The following is a 19,301-nucleotide window of genomic DNA, read 5'->3' as shown; positions in this document are numbered from 1 at the left end:
TTCTATCTTTTTGTACAAAGCAATTAACAAATATAAACAATAACAATGCAGGGAACAGCCATTATGGTGCCCCAGGCCCGATGTTTTTGAGTCAGGGATTATGAGAGTTATAAGTCAACAACTTCTGGAGGGTAACACATTGACTATCCTTGATGTAATGGCTCCATAGGATTCAGTGAAAATAATTTAAATCACCTTTGTGTGTAATAAAGGGATGCCACGGCATGTAGAAAGAGTCTGGTGGTTCTGTTCCTTGTGTTAATTTCAAATCATGGTAGTTTTCTCCACTACAGCTACAGTCTGTAAGGATTTGTGCCATCTAGCCAATGTATGATCTTGGGATGTTTTCCACTGAGTTAATGATAACCAGGCAAGCTTTATAGTCATAGTAAAAACTACGGTAGTTCTGTTTATAATATCTTAGATTTTTTGTCATCAAAAAAATTCAGAAACATTAGTTTTGGGCAACAGCTAATAATTTTTTTTATAAATGTTAATCATTTCTTCCCCCACCCTCAACTTTTTATTCCCATTTTACAGCTGTGTTACATAACCAACAGCAACAACAGCAAAAAACCCACAATTCCCCACTCTGGAGATATCCTCATATGTGATAATAGCAATTCCCACACAAGAAAGTCAGTCATTTCTATAAATGGTTTTCATGAAATCCATATGTTAGTATAAACCCCAGGGCAGCTTTTTTCAACCTCGGGTCGCCAGATGTTGTTGGACTACAATTCCCATCATCATTAGCCAGCCTGGCCAGTGATTGGGGTGATGGGAGTTGTAGTTGAATTACATCTGTGGACCCAGGGGTGAGAGAGGCTGGCCCAGGGACTGGTCCTCAACTTTCTGATGCATTTGCGAAAGACCTGTCAATCATTTATGCCAAAATTAAACTCCAGAAATTATTACCGTAAATGAATGTACAATCCTACAGTTAATGATAGTACGTGCCAGTTTCCCCACAAACTATCCAGCAGGTGGGCAAAAACATTTTTGATATCTGTAATGGAGTTTGATGTCATCCCAGAGCTACAAATTCTCAGAGTTGCCTGAGAAGAAGGAATGGTTGTGAAACCCTTCTGGGAATTGTAGCTCTGTGGGGGGAGCAGGGTCAGCCTAACACCTTCCAGGACCCTTAACTACAATACTTACAAAGAACTCACATTTTTGCAGTGAATAATGTAACTGTTTTTAACCTAAAATAAAAACACTAATAGATGCTAATTCTTCACCATCTCTATCACTTTCAGAAAGTAACAGCAGATGGCAGTGTTGTAACACCAAATGACCAGAAATCCTAAGGGATAAAAATAAAGCAGGAATCCATGTGAGATGGGCACATTGCAGGCACATCCATGCAAACCAGCTTAGTAGCGCATTCTTCTCGGTGCCTACTTTAGCAACATCTGCACAGGCTGGCCAGAGAAAGGAGGTCCTGGTTTATATGGAGATCGAGTTCCTACTTTACATCTAAAGCAATGCACCTTCATAATTTATAGGTTTGTCATCCCATAAACATCAGTCTAGTCCAGAATTCTCAACCATGCCTGTTGCCAGGATCAACAGCCAGAAGTCTTTATCTCACCTACCCAAGGTGATTTTACCTGAAGAAGTCAGGCTAGAATCTTCACTGTTAGGCACAGATCAATATTTTTGAGCAAAGCAGCCATTGAATGCCTATGTGGGGGGCATAGGGAGAGAAGAGGGGTGTGCTATTATTATCTGTGTCTGTTGCAAGCTAAATATTCCTTAAATAGCCTATATAACCACCATGTTACCTGGCTCTTTGACTAAAGAGCACCGCTGTGTGTGTTCTGTACGTTAAAAACCATTTCCCTTGCTTTGCATTTTTTTTTACTCCTGTGTGATTTGGAGTGTGCTTCTAGTCACAGGGAGGGGCACCCTCAGCCACTGAGTATCTGGCACCTAAGATTTCAGAAAGCATTTTCTGCACACTTTCAAGCAAGTAGCACTCTGTGGCTGGCTGGGGACCTGAGTGATCAGTGGGAGAGCTGGCCACTTTAAATGCAGGTGTATGAAGATCTGACTTGGAAAATTGCTGCCTCTGTTTTCCAGAAGGACTTTGTGTGCTTGGATCCCTTTATCTGATCCCCTACTCCACCCGCCCACACCTTTTATGTAATGGTTCTATTGTGTCTTTTATCAGGCTATGTTGCTGAGCTGATGGAATTAAGAAAGAGAACCCTTGAGGAAGACACAGCTGTTCTTCAGTGGCATTCTTCAGCTGAGAGTCAGGGAGGAAGGGGTATGCGCCTGTTAAAGATTTCCCTGCAAATACTGTGACCAAATAGGTTTATAGCTCTTCTTATCTTCTTACTCTTTCCTTCGCCCAGATAAACACACCTCCATCCAGCTGGGCCAGTAATGTGCTTTGTCAGCAATGGCAATTCATTTCATCACTGGGAAAACTAACAACCACAAATCTCTGCGTTCTTCACAGGCTTCTCTCTTAGGATCAAAGCCCTATCTATGCTGCTTAAAATAGTACCATGCTCGCTTAAACAGCCTTGGCTTCCAGCAAGGAATTCTGAAAGCTGTGGTTTGTTAAGGGGGCTGAGAATTCTGAGGAGACCCCTGTTCTCAGAGAGCTACGGTTCCCAGAGCTGTTTAGCAATCATTCTAATTCCTCTTCACAGGGAGCTCTGAGAATTGTAGCTCTGGGAGAGGAATCGGGCCCCCCCCTGCAATGTAGGAATCTCAGCTAAAGCATGCGGGACAGAGGGCCACCCAAGCTCTGCTTGAAAACCTCCAAGGAAGGAGAGTCCACCACCTCCCAAGGGAGACTGTTCCACCTCATAGCACCTCTCAGCACCCTTAACAAACTCCAGTTCCCAGAATTATTTGGGGGAAGCCATGACTATTTAAAGTGGTGTCGTAGTCCTTTAAAAGTATGGTGTGAACATGGCACTGCTCTGGGATTCTAGGGGAGACATTCTGCAATTCAAGGATAATGAATGAGCAAATAAGTCACGTACATCTTTGCAGGTCTAACAGTTGTTTAAGGTACAATGAGTGTTTTTTACAGAAATGCTGGCCATGTGATGTACACACAGCCTGAGTTATGGGCCTGTTGCAATAGATCCATTGGTACCTGTTAAGTTGTGGGTGAACATATCAGACGACACAGCGATTCTTCAAACAGCTCTTGTTTATTCACAGGCCAGAACAGAACTGAACTGAAGGGTTCAGCCAGCCTGCTTATATAGAGCTCCACTACAACGCAACAGTAACCATTTTCTGTAAGTATCCAATCACTGAACGTCACTTTCGATCCCTTATTTGCATATGAGGCCCTGAACTGTCTACAGTATCCCCCTGCTGGCCCAGGGTGAGAACTTCAGTACATAACAGTACCCACTGTCTGTGGGCTTGGCTGCTGTCGTTTGGGGTGCTTCAGTGGTGAGAGGTTATGGCAACCCCCTCTTGCTGTTCAGGAGTTTTTAGGAGTAGAGGTGTTGGGAGATGGTAAGCCAAACTGTTTCCTGATTGGTCCAGGCTTCAAGGCCCTGTCCTGACCTCTGCTTGCAAATCTTGCATGCAGTGGTGCCTTTTCAACTGGAGAAAATGCACTAGATTATTTTTCCAGCTGTCTTATTCCAATCATTTATAGTGGGTGATAGAAACTGGTCCACTGCCCTTTGGAGTGGGGGAGAAGTTTTTCTTTCTTTCTTGGAGACAAGCCAGTTTATAGTTTTCTTGCAAACTGGATTTCCCTGGTCTGTTCTTTGTGATGTCAGCACTTCAGAATAGCAGCGAGTCAGCTCTGATCTCTTGCTCATTTGGACACAGTCCAAGATGATGGCACCATTCTCTATACTCCCAGCAGCCAGTTTGAGTTGGAAGTAGAGGAGGGGGATAGGATCAGATGAATATATATATATATATAAAATCTCCTTGGAATTTTACTAAGCATGCCTTCCTGTTAACTTTGGCCACCCAAACTTGGAAACTGTTTTCAAGCTGATAATGATTTTTGCTGTACTAGTGACCTGCTGCTTTCCATCACACCGTACCGTACACTGTAGCCTTTACATTTGCTTTTAAAAATTCTAGATTTTTTTTTGCAGACTACCAAATGATACAAGGATAGACTGCTATGGGCTTCGTTCTAGTACATACGGTTAGCCCTCAACATAAGTGGGGGTTACATTCTGGGGATCGCGCCTAAAACCAAAATCACATACCGTCAAAACATATTGGATGAAATGGAGGGTGGGATGGCCAAAGTCTTTTCCCCATGCCTGCCCCTTTTCTGCCCCTTTTCTGCCCCACCCTTTAATTATTTGAAAATCTTCTTGCCAAGTGCGTAAAGCTGAATGCACACGTGTTGAATGCATGTACGTTGCAGGCTTACTGTATCCAGCTCCTGCCTTACATGAACTCTATGATATAATAAGGAAACCTCTGCAAGCTTATTATTCATTTTAATTTATCCTGGACATGCTAATCATGGGGAAGGGGGTGCAAGGAACCTTGCAAGAAACTGAAGGGCCCCACTGCCCCCCACTCTCAGCCCCTGACATCTTATTGAGCCACTGGTCTTGCCTTCCAATATTTCATCAGGGGTCCTCAGGCATATGTTCTCAGCCACAAGGGCTAGCTAGACACTGCTTTTTTAAAAAAATGAAAGGAAGTTGAGATTCTGCAGCTGAGGTTTTTGTCATGGTTTCCTTGTAATGCCTTGCCTGTTTTTATGCTATGTCTCCAGCTCTTTATTTTTTTTGTAAGTCAGAGATTCCCCCCCCCTTTTGTATTGACTAACAAATTAGTTAAATAAATGAATCTCAAGGGGCTGAATTCTGCACCAAAATACCAGATTCCTTCTCCTTTGCTATCGTGAAATTGCTTAGCACATAGACAAACTGATCACTGATCCTATTAGTCATGTTTTATGGTCTCTTTCACTCTAAACTTTTGGAAGAAAAAATAAGCTGTTCCAGAACTAAAGTGCTTCATCTCTTTTTTTGTAAGAGCCTAATCTGTCTTCATCCAGAAAAGATATAGAAGATGGGTAGCAATTATTTTGTAAGAATTTCAGCAGCATATTCATGAGACGCAGCTGCTTGCTCGTGAGAATCAAGCTCTATGATTAATATTCTAAAGAGGTAGAAGGCTAATTCATTTCAGTATAATTTTGCATTTGTGGCACTGAGCCTTTCCAGCGTTGTACAAAACCATTTCTTTACCACACAGCAAGAGGTTATTTTCCTTAAAACATTCAAAGCATATGCTCTGAATGTGGAAATTTTGTTGGAGAATGGGTTTGCCTGCTATTGCAAATAAGGTAAAGGTAAAGGACTCCCGGACGGTTACCGTATTTTTCCCTCTATTACACGCAGATTTTTTCTCCTAAAAAGTAAGGGGAAATGTCTGTGCGTGTTATCGAGCGAATGTGTGGTCCCTGGAGCTGACAAGCGCGAGCGAAGGCAAAAATCAGGCAAATATCAAATCGTCCGGAGAAGGGAGGAAAGGAGGAAGTTGCTGCTTTCCTGCATTCTGCCTCAGGGTCTTACTGCCCACCCGCTTCTGTTTCCTTACTGTGTTTGCTCAAACGGAACAAAGAGCAGAGAAAACCCCTCCCCTCCAGGCAAGCCGAGCGTCCTTCTAAGTCCTCTCCGTGCGTCTGGGACTCGAAGGCAACATGCAGGTTGGGGGGGGGGGAGAGAGAGAGAGAGCTGGCTGGCTTGTGGGGGGGGGGGACTTTTGCCTTCCTTTCCTCCCTCCGGTAAAACCCCTCTCCTGCATTCTTAGCCAGCTGCTTCTCTGCACACCCCTCTCCTTGTCGCTTCTATGTTTTTCCTTCCCTCCCTACTTAAAACGTGGTTCCAATCACGGATCCACATGGATCCTCAGGATCTTTGCATTGGGTCACCCCAAATTCACCATCAGATCACATAGCATGTCCATGGCTACAGCCTGCACCAAAAAAATCACGCACCCACTGTTGCCTGGGGCTGCAATGGTGCAAAAACGTGGTTACAAAGCATGGATCCACATGGATCCTCAGGATCTTTGCATTGGGTCACCCCAAATTCACCATCAGATCACATAGCATGTCCATGGCTACAGCCTGCACCAAAAAAATCATGCACCCACTGTTGCCTGGGGCTGCAATGGTGCAAAAACGTGGTTACAAAGCATGGATCCACATGGATCCTCAGGATCTTTGCATTGGGTCACCCCAAATTCACCATCAGATCACATAGCATGTCCATGGCTACAGCCTGCACCAAAAAAATCACTCACCCACTGTTGCCTGGGGCTGCAATGGTGCAAAAACGTGGTTACAAAGCACGGATCCACATGGATCCTCAGGATCTTTGCATTGGGTCACCCCAAATTCACCATCAGATCACACAGCATGTCCATGGCTACAGCCTGCACCAAAAAAATCATGCACCCACTGTTGCCTGGGGCTGCAATGGTGCAAAAACGTGGTTACAAAGCATGGATCCACATGGATCCTCAGGATCTTTGCATTGGGCTACCCCAAACTCACCGTCAAATCACATGTCTGTGGCCGCAGCATGAAGCACAAAAATGATACATCCACTGTTTCATTCAGAATTTTTTTTTCTTGTTTTCCTCCTCTAAAAACTATGTGCGTGTTATGGTCAGGTGCGTGTTATCGAGCGAAAAATACGGTAAGTCCAGTCAAAGGCGACTATGGGGTTCAGCGCTCATCTCGCTTTCAGGCTGAGGGAACCGCCGTTTGTCCACAGGCAGCTTTCCAGGTCATGTGGCCAGAATGACTAAACCGCTTCTGGCACAACGGGACACCATGACGGAAGCCAGAGCGCACGGAAACGCTGTTTACCTTCCCACTGCAGTGGTACCTACTTAACTACTTGCACTGGTAGGCTTTCGAACTGCTAGGCTGGCAGGAGCTGGGGCAGAGCAATGGGAGCTCACTGCGTTGTGTGGATTCGAACTGCCAACCTTCCAGGCAGCAAGCCCAAGGGGCTCAGTGGTTTAGGCCACAGTGCCACCCACTCCCATCGTTGCAGATAAACGATATGGTAGATTTTCTTTTGAAGAGGATGTATGCTACACAGCTAGGTACAACCATTTGTCATTCTCCTATAGTTGAATCTTTATTTGTTTAAGACGTGTGTATGTGCACTGTGGTTTTGACAATTTGGCCTGTGTTAGAAGGTCTATAGCTCAGTGACAGAGAACAAGTCCTTCTGTAGCCGCTCCCCAAGATCCGGTTGCATGCTTTTCAGTTTTCGTTACTGCTGTTTCTCTTCCTGCCTGTCTCTCTTTTTCATCATTGTTGTGAAAAACACTACTTACTTTGATTCCTCTTTTACCTCTTCTGTGCATTGCCATCATTCACTACTTCCACAGGAACAAACAGACATCTCTTTGAAAGGCTCTGCTGCTTCATAACTCATTTTTCCCATGAAGGAGTAAGCAGTTTCCCAAACCACACAGATGTTTGGCAGGGCTAAGATACAGTTCACACCCACACTTTAAAGCACTATCATTACAAGGTAAAGGTACCCCTGACCGTTAGGTCCAGTCGTGGACGACTCTGGGGTTGTGGTGCTCATATTGCTCTATAGGCCAAGAGAGCCGGCGTTTGTCCGCAGAGTTTTCCCAGGTCATGTGGCCAGCATGACTAAGCCGCTTCTGGCGAACCAGAGCAGCGCACGGAAACGCCGTTTACCTTCCCACCGGAGTGGTACCTATTTATCTACTTGCACTTTGACGTGCTTTCAAACTGCTGGGTTGGCAGGAGCAGGGACCGAGCAACGGGAGCTCACCCCGTCGCGGGGATTCGAACTGCCGACCTTCTGATCGGCAAGTCCTAGGCTCTGTGGTTTAGACCACAGCGCCACCCTGGTCCCTTTAAAGCACTATCATTAGACCACGCTAAAGAGACATGGCTTCCCGCAAAGGGTCCCGGGAACTGTAGTTTGTTAAGGGTGATGAGAGGTCTAAGGAGGAACCCTGTTTCCCTCAGAGCTACAGAGTGGATTAACAATTCTTTTCCCCAGGGAACTCTGGGAATTGTAGTTCAACATGTTGGTTGAACACACAAAAAGACATTTTGTGCTTAAATGCTAATTATGACCATCAGGGCTTTTTTCCAGGCAGAACTCTCCAGAACTCAGTTTTGGTACCTCTCAGGTGGGTGTCTTTGCCATTATAAGACAATGAGGGAGGTGGTCATTGTGAGTTCCAGCACCTCTTTTTCTAGAAAAATAGTACTGATGATGATCACAGACTTACTTCTGGTGTTGGTTTGAAGGAGGCGTAACCATTCTGGCCTGCTCTGAAAGCATTAGACTACCTTGAACATGAAATCCATGTTCTATAACAAGTGCAAGATGACCAATGCACTCCAACAGCTAAGTACAAGCTGCCTGGTCCTCTGGTTTTGCAGTCTGGTGCGACGCACAATGAAGAGCTTCATCTTCCCTGTCGTTCTTCCTCTGATTTCTCCCTGGGCTTTTCCCTCTGTCTCTCTCAGCCACTCTCCTGTTGCAGTTACATAAGCAGCCATTACTGCAGGCGGCTCCTACCAAAAACAGACAATGACTGTCCCAACAAGGGTCCACCACCACGACAGAGCTGCTCACTTTGAGACGCGGCTCTGTTCAGAACTTGGCTCCTGGCTCAGGGGAGCCTGTGCTAGACAAAGGAGGGGAAGTTTATACTTTCCCATGTTCAGTGAAATTGGGATGGGGTGGAGGGGAGGCAGCGATAGCCATGGTCATTGCTTGCTCTGTTAGATAGCAACTTTGTTTGCCAAGAAGGAGAGAATAACCCTTCTGCATCAGGGGATGTCAAAACTGGCCTTTGTTCAGGAGTTGGAAAGGTGAGAGGCAGAACATTCCCATTTGCTTTACAGCTCGCCCGCCTTCTTTGTCCAAAGGATGCTACCTTTTACTGTTTCTGCCTCACTTACACCACAAGGTCTTGGCAAAAAAAAAGAGGTGTTTTTCCTATCAAAGCCAGCAGAGGTTGTCTCTTAGCTGTTGTCTGGCTGGTTGAAATGTATTTCCATCAACACTGCTGTGAAGTACGAGGTTTGCTGCTATCACATATAATAGATGTACAGGTAAAGTAAGGCCACACGCTCTCAGACACACAGACACCATTGTGAGGGTATTTTAATGACACACACAAAAGGTGATCTGAAGCAGGGTATAATAATCTCTGATTTCTGAGTTTGTTCAGCCACTTTCATGCCCCTGGAGAATAGAAGGGGAGGAGGAAGACGACAGCAACACAGGATTCCTGCACTCATGAACTCCTCTTATTGTTGATGTTTTTAGCGGGAGGGAAGGAACAGAAAACAAGCCTTGTTTCAAACATGAAGTCTCATGCTGAAGAATCTCCAGGCTATCGGATTATTTCTTTTAAGTCAGTGATGTAGCTAGGGCTGGATTTTGGAGTCCAAAGTCCAGAAAGCCTCCAAATGACCATCCGTGGAGCCAGATGATGGAGACCCCCTCAGTACCTGTCTGGCACCTAGACTTGGCACATCAGGACCTACCAGGGTCAGTGCTAATCACTGCTCTGTCATTTCTTACTTTTGAAAACGTTTTCTTGTCAGAAGGCAGCAGGCTAGGCATGTACACAGTTGCAGATGCTGCCATTATTATTATTATTATTATTATTATTATTATTATTATTATTAACAATGTATTGCCCTTTTCTACAACAAAATGGTGCTTATTCCCAAGCAAATGTGTTTGGCATCAGGACAGCAGAAGCAAACCCCTGCATTATTCCCAGAGTTGTGATGGTGCTAGGATTTTAAGCGAGATTTTAAGTGCAAAACGGCAGATCCTTAGAGTATGACTGGAAAACTGTTGTCAGCTGGTGGGGAGGTGGGGTGAATATGCTGTAAAATATCAGGACTATGGAAGCAGTTATAAAACATGGAGTGGGGGAAGAGAAGAAAAATGTTAGCTTGTAGCTGGCATCCATCTGTCTCAGGAGACAATGGAGGAGTGTGCCTTTGGGGATGAAGTCAAACTGTTGGAAGTGCCTGCTGTGGCTGCAGAGACTGATAGAGGAGAGACATGTTTTGTTGCAGCCGGGGCAGATGAAGGCACTTGGTTGTGCTGATGCAGATGCACTGTGGCGTTTCTTCTCTTTGCACTTCTCCCAGTGGTCATTCATCCTCTGGCCACTTCTGTGGCTACACAACCTGTCTTTCTCCAGTTACTACGCTCTGTAACTGAAGGGTCTAAACTTACATAGCTGCACCACTGCAAAAAAATACAGCATTTTAAAATAGAGTCCAAAACAGTCCCCTTTCTGCTGCTCTCTTCTGAGGTAAATAAAAAGGAAGGGGAAGCCATAGGTAATGATTTTGCTACTGCATTCAAAATCCCACTCTGCCCCAGTTTACAGCTGGAGCTTCCACTGGCTGGGCTGATTTCGCATTTCTGACGTCTCAGCTGAGCAAGCAAGGAGGCAGAAATGCTCTTTATCCCCTTGGAAAGAAATAGGTAGTCATCTGTTTTCTGTGCTGTATTCTGGACAGAATTTCCCCCTTCTATTCACAAGCCAGAGAAAGGCTTTTGGAGTGGTTTATATGCCTCATGATTGACTTGTGACTAGAGACATTTATAGATCCAGTTTGTTTCCTGCCCATTCGCTAAAGCATCCAAGATGGTATCTTACCTCACAAGAGCTCTTTGAAGCAAACCAAGCTAACAGTGACTGACCCTCTGAACATCATGGCTAAGAAAGGATTTATTTGTTTAGAAAAAAATTCTTTATCACTTTTTGGCTCTAACCCCCCCCCCCCAGTTTAAGGCCCACACCACCACACCACAGTGTGTGTGTGTGTGTGTGTGTGTGTGGAGAGAGAGAGAGAGAGATTTATGTATTTTGCATGCTTCTATTGCCCACTTTGAATGTCTCCATTGGGAGAGGAAAATGTGGGTTACACGTTTTGTTATTCATGCAAATAAATTATTTCCACTGCATGAATATAATCTGAATGTAGTTTACTCTGCTAATGAGCTTTAAAAAAAGGATTTCATTATTTTTTGTTTGTCAGGAGTTACACGAGAATATATGGCAGGAATAAATATTAAAAAAAATCCTTGAAGGCGATCCGGAACCGGCCAACGCCTACCATGGGAACGTCGTTTCCCTGGTAGTCTCTCAGGTGTATGCGGTGAGAGTCGAGTTGCCTTTTGGACAGTCTGGGTGCCAGTCTTTTGATGGTGCTCCAAGACACGATGGACAGGGCAGACCCGGTGTCGATCTCCATGTCACATGGAGCTTCTTCAATGAGCACCATGATGTTCAGCTTGCGTCATGTAGGCAAGTTGGTTTGGCCAATCGTGGTTCCAGACGGGCAGCGGCAGTTGGTGAGAGCGAAACAGCTTTCCCTGGCGGACTGGAGTGAAGACTTGGACTTGCAAGTCAGTGAGGGGGGGGGGTGTCAGATGGAGCCGATCGGCAGACCTTAGCGATGCGGCTCCTTCTGGAACACTTCCGACAGATGACATCTCTGAATCGACACTTGGCACGGGAATGGTTGCCTCCACAGCCGGCACATTCTGATTGGTCCTTGGACTTCTGTTTGAACTCCCCGCGCTCCCGCTTTGTCTGGTGTACGTCATCGTCTTCACTGGAGGATGCCTCATCACTGCTGGCCTCAAGCCGCTTCTGGCGAACCAGAGCAGCGCATGGAAACGCCATTTACCTTCCCGCCGGAGAAGTACCTATTTATCTACTTGCACTTTGACGTGCTTTCGAACTGCCAGGTTGGCAGGAGCTGGGACCGAGCAACGGGAGCTCACCCCGATGCAGGGATTCGAACCGCCGACCTTCTGATAGGCAAGTCCTAGGCTCTGTGGTTTAACCCACAGTTATATACTGGCAAAAGAAAGTTGCTCAATTAAAGAGCTTTTGGTGCACTTGTGTGGTGAGAAAAGTGAAGGGAAATTGCACTGGAAAGTGCAATTTTTCCAGGGAAGTCCCTGATTTAGAGAAGCCATCCCGGTTTCTGATTTGATCCCGGAATGCCCCACTTTTACTTAGGATGTCCCTATTTTCATTGGAGAAATGTTGGAGGGTATGGAGTTATCTGACACCCGAGCCATCTGAAGGCAATCTTGTGCAGGGAAGGTTTTTTACTGTTTACTGTTTTCTTATGTTTTCATATATGTTGGTAGCTGCCTGGAGTGGCTGGGGCAACCCAGTAATATGTGTGGGATATAAATAGTAAAATTATCATTATGGAATGGGACATCCCTATTTTCATTGGAGAAATGTTGGAGGGTATGGTATAATAGTGGCATTAGAGGTCGCATAGCTACAGAAACAAATCAGAATTAATACTCAATAAACAGCCATGTAATATAAACTCTGCACAAATTTTGTGCAGGCAAATCAGGATGAATGTTCAATAAACAGGTCACCTGGCAGACTTATTTGTGTGAGCTGTGTGTGTGGAATGTAAGTCTGCACACAGAGCCAGCTTGCTATACTGCACATTTCAAGGCTGCCAAGCCTGATTTTTGTTCCAGGAAGTGAATATGGACACGCTGGTCTATTTAAGAGGAGAAAAATACATTCTGAATGTGGTTAGGAAAGTTTAGATATGAGATATAAAATGATATTTAGGATTTTGTTAAAAAAATATTTGTGCTTCTAAGGAGCCAAAACGATGCTGTAATAATTTCTCCTGTTGCAGATTACCGTATTTTTCCCTCTATAACACGCAGATTTTTTCTCCTAAAAAGGAAGGGGAAATGTCTGTGCGTGTTATTGAGCGAATGTGTGGTCCCTGGAGCCAAATGGCAAAAAAAATCAGGCAAAAATCAAATCGCGCGTCTCGGAGAAGGGAAACCTGAAAAGAGGAAGTGGCTGCTTTCCTGCATTCTGCCTCAGGGTCTTACTGCCCACCCTCCTCTGTTTCCTTGCTGTGTTTGCTCAAACGGAACAAAGAGCAGGGAAAGCCCCTCCCCTCCAGGCAAGCAGAGGGGAAAGCAGAGTATCGTCTCTGTGCTCCGGTGCTGCTGAAAACATGCAGGAGGGAGAGAGAGAGAGAGAGAGAGAGAGAGAGAGAGAGAGAGAGAGAGAGCTGGCTGGCTTGGGTGGGTAGGTGAGGGAAAACTTTTGCCTTCCTTTCCTCCCTCCCGTTATACCCCTCTCCTGCATTCTTAGCCAGCTGCTTCTCTGCACACCCCTCTCGTGCTCCTTGTCCATTCTGTATTTTTCCTTCCTTCCCCACTTAAAATGTGGTTAAAAAGCATGGATCCACATGGATCCTCAGGATCTTTGCATTGGGTCACCCCAAATTCACCATCAGATCACATAGCATGTCCATGGCTACAGCCTGCCCCCCAAAAATCACACACGCACTGTTGCCTGGGGCTGCAATGGTGCAAAAATGTGGTTAAAAAGCATGGATCCACATGGATCCTCAGGATCTTTGCATTGGGTCACCCCAAATTCACCATCAGATCACATAGCATGTCCATGGCTACAGCCTGCCCCCCCCAAATCACGCACCCACTGTTGCCTGGGGCTGCAATGGTGCAAAAACGTGGTTACAAAACATGGATCCTCAGGATCTTTGCATTGGGTCACCCCAAATTCACCATCAGAGCACATAGCATGTCCATGGCTACAGCCTGCCCCCCCCAAAATCACACACCCACTGTTGCCTGGGGCTGCAATGGTGCAAAAACGTGGTTACAAAGCATGGATCCACAGGGATTCTCAGGATTTTTGCATTGGGTCACCCCAAATTCACCATCAGATCACATGTCTGTGGCCACAGCATGAAGCACAAAAATGATACATCCACTGTTTCGTTCAGAATGTTTTTTCCCTTGTTTTCCTCCTCTAAAAACGATGTGCGTGTTATGGTCAGGTGCGTGTTATCGAGCGAAAAATACGGTAACTCTTGTCCTGAGCACAGACTTCCTTATTTTGGGGTGAAAAAGGGAAACAAGTTCAGCCAAGGCACATTCCAAGATCTGTTCTAGACCAAACATGGACCTGACTCTAAGCAGAAGCCTTGACGCTTGAAACAACGATTTTCAATACACTTGATAATGTTCAGTAATGTAGTCGGGCCTAGTCCACTCATAAGATGGGAGAGGAAAAATATTAAAACAGCATCAAGGGGCTGAATGGTTATTAATCACCAATAACCAATGGATCAAATGGTTATTAAATGGAACACTCATTTCTACATGTCCTAATGGGTGCCTGGCCCATTAAAGGCCAAATGATATTTTAATATTTGTATTACTTTCTGATTTGATTACTTTTTGCGCCATATAGTGCAACATAGTTCTTAATTTTAACTCTTTTTCTGAGCATTGTTAAGGATGAGGTAAAACGAAGCTTTTTGTGCCAGGCCTAGGCCTCTGTGTCTTGAGAGCCCGGATAATTTCATTGCCTACCTCTAGAACAGCAGAAGTTTGGGAGCAAGGATAGAACCTGCTTGCTTACGTCAGGGACCCTGAGCTTCAAGGTTTCTTTCAAGGAATGACCCCCCCCCCCGTGATGACCCCAGCCTTCTGCAGCAGATCCAAAGGACAGGAAATACTGAGCAACAGACAGAGTAGCCCCCGCTTGGGGCGTAGGGAGAGCGACACAACTCAGCTGGGACAGCCATGGGTCATTCCCAGATCCCCAGCATTCCTAATGCCTGAGCAAGTCTCTAATGGTCCCACTGAGGTTTCTGCCTCACCCCCCACCCCCCGTTTCAGAACCTAAGTAGTGAAGGCTAGGATACCACATGCACTTTGCTTTTGTTTTTTTGTGATATATCTTTATCAATTTAAAATAAATACATTTATGAAAAACAGATGTACATACAAGTAAACATACATACAAACAAACAAACAAATAACAGAAAAATCAAACAAACCATGACACTATAAGATATAGGATTAATATAATTATCGTCATATATACTCCTGTTATTGAACACAATTATAAAATTTATAGAAAAGAAATTTAAAACTGACTTCCAATTAATCTCAAAGTACTTTGTCTATCCATTACTTTATACCGCACAGTTACATATTTCTTATATAATTTCTTTTTACCTCCCTACAAACTTATATTTATACAATACAGGGATCAGTCTAATATATATATGATAATATATATGAAGAACTTAAAAAATTATTTAAATTAACATTCAAAAAGAGGCCAAAATTATTTTTATTAAGCATTTTGCCAAAAGAAATAGGGAAACGGAAAAGAACATAGTTCATGTATGGAATAACGGCGGCCAGAATTTTAGTAGCAAGAAATTGGAAAAACACAACAATACCCAACACGGAAGATTGGCAAATCCTAATGGTAGAATATCTGCAGCTAGCGAAAGTGAAAGGAAGAGTAAGAGGCCAACCAAAACAAAAAGTCTATAAGGATTGGGGAATCTTTAAAGAATATTTAGAAAACTGTGTAATAAAAGGAAACATTCTGGCAGAATTAGACTGATGCCTGTATTGTATAAATATAAGTTTGTAGGGAGGTAAAATGGATACCACATGCGTTTTGCTGCAGAACACCTTATGTCTAAGTTCCACTATGGGGTAAGAGTGACGAAGCTGCTGGGAGAAACCTTTAGATGCACCAACTATGGAGGCCAAAAGCATTCCTTTCCTCCCCACACCTGACCCTCTGAACATGGTGACTGTAGATTTTGAATCTAGTTCACATGGCAAGTGGAAGCTGTAAATGGGCAGAGAAAGCTATGTGTCTAATGTTTGTTATCACAACTGTTCTTATTAGTCATAATGCGGATCTTCTTGTCCCTGCGATGAAAGAATGCTCTTGTGGTCAGTGTGAATGTCCCTTGATCCCTTGATCCTCACTTTGGGGGAAGTGCGCGAACCAAACACACAATGGTTTATTTGAGTGGCTGCCTGTTCGTTGTGCAATTAATGCAAAATGTCCTCTTTGGCTTCAATAGAAGTTTAATTAATCCCATTTGGTGCTGGCCAGATGAAGGAATAAACCGGACAAGATGCTGGACCAGGAGGGAGGAAAGGGAAAATAAAAGGGCATTATTCTCACATGAGGTCTAGGGGAACTGACTGCAGAAATTCTCCTGGGATGATCCCGTTTGTATACTAGCACAAAGTTGTTAGAGGACAATGGTATTCTTTAATGGCATTGGCCAAAATCAGGCCAAAGTCAAGCACCTATGGGTTTCACATTGGTTTCAATGGGAGACAGTTAAGCATTTGAGTTAAATGATCTTCCCTTCTGAAATAAATGGGGCCCAAACATTATTTACTCTTAATTGGAGCGTGCCCAGTCAGACAGAAAATAGAATTGTAGAGTTGGAAAGGCCCCAAGGGTCATCTAGTCCAACCCCCTACAGTGCAGGAATCTCAGCTGAAGCATTCATGAAACAGTTCAGTCTGTTCTGCTGTGATCAAGCCAAAGGTTACAAACGGATGGTGAGGGTTTATTGTACTTCTGCCAATCAAATATTTGAGAGAAGTCCATGAGTTGTTAATATCCTAATGAAGAGTCATGAGTGATAGACATGGCCAGGCTATCTCACCCAGTGCTTTAATGCCTGTTTAACGGGGCTGTACAGAACCAGCCACCTAGGATAGGACGATGTGCTGTGCAAGCAGAGGAGCAGTGCAAAATGTGGTGCTGATTGCAAAATTCATGTGCAAGTTTCTTGCTGTAACAGTTGCAAAGGTGTGTGGGCAATGAGTGGTGAAATCTCAGAAGGCAGGGATTAAATCTGAATAAACCTGCAACTCTGTACACTTAACTTAGGTTGTTGGACAGAAAGACAGACAGACAGACAGAAGATAGATAGATAGATAGATAGATAGATAGATAGATAGAGTATTGAAGAATTCGGTGTATATGAAAATTCCTCATGTCCCATCTTCTCATAGGCCCAGTGCTTTTTTTCTGGGGGGGGGGCACAGGGGTACGCATACCCCTAAACATTTTGTGGATCTAAGTTTGGCCTCATTGAGGGGCAGTATTTCAATATGAGTAGGAAAATGAGAGTACCCCTAAACATTTTTTTAGAAAAAAAGCACTACATAAGCCTAAATGAGAAAAAAACATTTCTGAAGCTGGAGAAAAGAATGAGTCTATCCTGTGCACTATCCTAATGATGCAGTGCTAAATTCAGGGGCAGATAACCGTCACTTGCACACATGGGACATGTGTTATATTTATCTTGCCATATGATACATTGACGTTGCTATTAGTAGTGCCCTTTCTTCAGTGGCGTAGCGTGGGTTGTCAGCACCCGGGGCAAGGCAAGTAATTTGCGCCCCCTAGCCCGTGGATTTGCGCCCCCTAACCCGTGGATTTGCGCCCCCTAACCCTAACCCCCAGATGTTGCGCCCGGTGCGGCTGGCCCCCCCTGCACCCCCCACGCTACGCCACTGCCTTTTTTTGCTGGTTTTGAAGGGTGAAAGCTTTAATTTAGGGTGCAATCCTATGTACGCTTACCTGGATGTAAGCCCAGTTGGCCAAAGTGGGGCTTACTTTTGACCCGTGATGCACAGGATTACACTGCTAACTGCAAAATTCAGCAACATTTATGACTATTTAAATCCTTTCAAAGAGGTACACTATCTCTAATCCAATTGTCCCTCTTCAGAATGTTTTAAAAGTGTTATCTATATGTTTATGAATGTTGTCCATGTTAATGCCTTAAGGTATCAAAGATAGGCTTTAAAAATTATTAGCTTCAAACACCACTTTTTCATACAATTGGAAGATCATTTCATAGAATAGAATCATAGAATCATAGAGTTGGAAGAGACCACAAGGCCATCGAGTCCAACCCCCTGCCAAGCAGGAAACACCATCAGAGCACTCCTGACATATGGTTGTCAAGCCTCTGCTTAAAGACCTCCAAAGAAGGAGACTCCACCACACTCCTTGGCAGCAAATTCCACTGTCAAACAGCTCTTACTGTCAGGAAGTTCTTCCTAATGTTTAGGTGGAATCTTCTTTCTTGTAGTTTGGATCCATTGCTCTGTGTCCGCTTCTCTGGAGCAGCAGAAAACAACCTTTCTCCCTCCTCTATGTGACATCCTTTTATATATTTGAACATGGCTATCATATCACCCCTTAACCTCCTCTTCTCCAGGCTAAACATGCCCAGCTCCCTTAGCCGTTCCTCATAAGGCATCGTTTCCAGGCCTTTGACCATTTTGGTTGCCCTCCTCTGGACACGTTCCAGTTTGTCAGTGTCCTTCTTGAACTGTGGTGCCCAGAACTGGACACAGTACTCCAGGTGAGGTCTGACCAGAGCAGAATACAGTGGCACTATTACTTCCCTTGATCTAGATGCTATACTCCTATTGATGCAGCCCAGAATTGCATCGGCTTTTTTTTAGGTCGGAGCTAAACAATACAAACTGAAGGCTTTTGCAGATGACCTAGTTTTAACATTACAAGAGGCAGAATCTAGTACGAAAAGAGTTTTAGAACTGATTCAAGAATTTGGTCAGGTGGCAGGATTTAAGTTGAACAAGTCAAAAACTAAAGTTCTTGAGAAAAATTTAACACCGATTGAGAAAGAGAGGTTTCAGAAGGAGACAGGTTTAACATTAGTAAAGAAAGTTAAATATTTGGGGGTTAACATGACTGCTAAGAACTTAAACTTATTTAAAGATAACTATGAGAAATGTTGGACAGAAGTGAAAAAAGATTTAGAAATATGGTCAAACTTGAAGCTTTCCTTGTTGGGCAGAATTGCGGCTATAAAGATGAATGTATTGCCAAAAATGTTATTTTTGTTTCAATCTTTGCAAATTTTGGACAAGATGGACTGTTTCAAGAAGTGGCAGAGAGACATTTCTAGATTTGTCTGGCAGGGCAAGAAGCCCAGAATAAAATTTAAAATACTAACTGACGCAAAAGAAAGAGGTGGATTTGCCCTGCCAGACCTTAAACATTATTATGAATCGGCCGCATTTTGCTGGCTGAAAGAATGGCTGCTTCTTGAGAACACAGACATTTTGGATTTAGAAGGTTTTAACAATGTCTTTGGGTGGCATGCATATTTGTGGTACGACAAGGTTAAAGCTCATAAAGCATTCAAAAACCATATTGTCAGGAAAGCATTGTTTAATGTTTGGATAAGATACAAAGACTTATTGGAGAATAAAACCCCAAGGTGGTTGTCACCATTGGAAGCAAAGGCCCTGAAAAAGTCCAATATGGAGGCCAAATGGCCGAAATATTGGGAAATATTGGAGCAAGAAGGAGACAAACTGAAATTGCAGAGTTTTGAGAAATTAAAAGACAAGGTGCGAGATTGG

General features: G+C 44.1%; 1 long non-coding RNA gene across 1 annotated transcript; it reads left to right on the top strand.

The window, feature by feature from the left end:
* The first annotated feature begins 219 nt into the window (after positions 1–219).
* On the top strand, positions 220–12,702 carry LOC310765717. The gene is made up of 3 exons (XR_014549762.1): positions 220–1,508; positions 2,177–2,275; positions 11,060–12,702. It is a non-coding gene; the product is annotated as an uncharacterized lncRNA (long non-coding RNA).
* Positions 12,703–19,301: the final 6,599 nt, after the last annotated feature.

This window comes from Podarcis filfolensis (genome assembly GCF_964270895.1).
Source record: "Podarcis filfolensis genome assembly, chromosome: 6".
Lineage (NCBI taxonomy): Eukaryota > Metazoa > Chordata > Lepidosauria > Squamata > Lacertidae > Podarcis > Podarcis filfolensis.
This window is presented reverse-complemented; position numbering and strand designations above follow the sequence as displayed.